Source organism: Struthio camelus, chromosome 5 (genome assembly GCF_040807025.1).
Source record: "Struthio camelus isolate bStrCam1 chromosome 5, bStrCam1.hap1, whole genome shotgun sequence".
Lineage (NCBI taxonomy): Eukaryota > Metazoa > Chordata > Aves > Struthioniformes > Struthionidae > Struthio > Struthio camelus.
The window spans coordinates 19808504-19808733 of record NC_090946.1 but is presented as its reverse complement, the minus strand read 5'-3'; positions in this window follow the sequence as shown (position 1 = coordinate 19808733).

Genomic DNA, 230 nt, shown 5'->3' with positions numbered 1-230 from the left:
TGCAGTTTAATGACATCCTTGTATTTTATCGTCACCTTGACCAGTACTAAAGCCCCATCTGGGTTAGTGAACTTTTTTACTTCTGACTAAACGTGACTGTTAATATAAGATGCATTTACTACAAAGACGAATCAGAGCAACACTATGTATTCTAAGCAGGTTCAGCAGGGAAGAAGAAATTCCCATCCGCCTGCATGGTGGCTTAATGTTAGATTTTGCCACCATTGGTA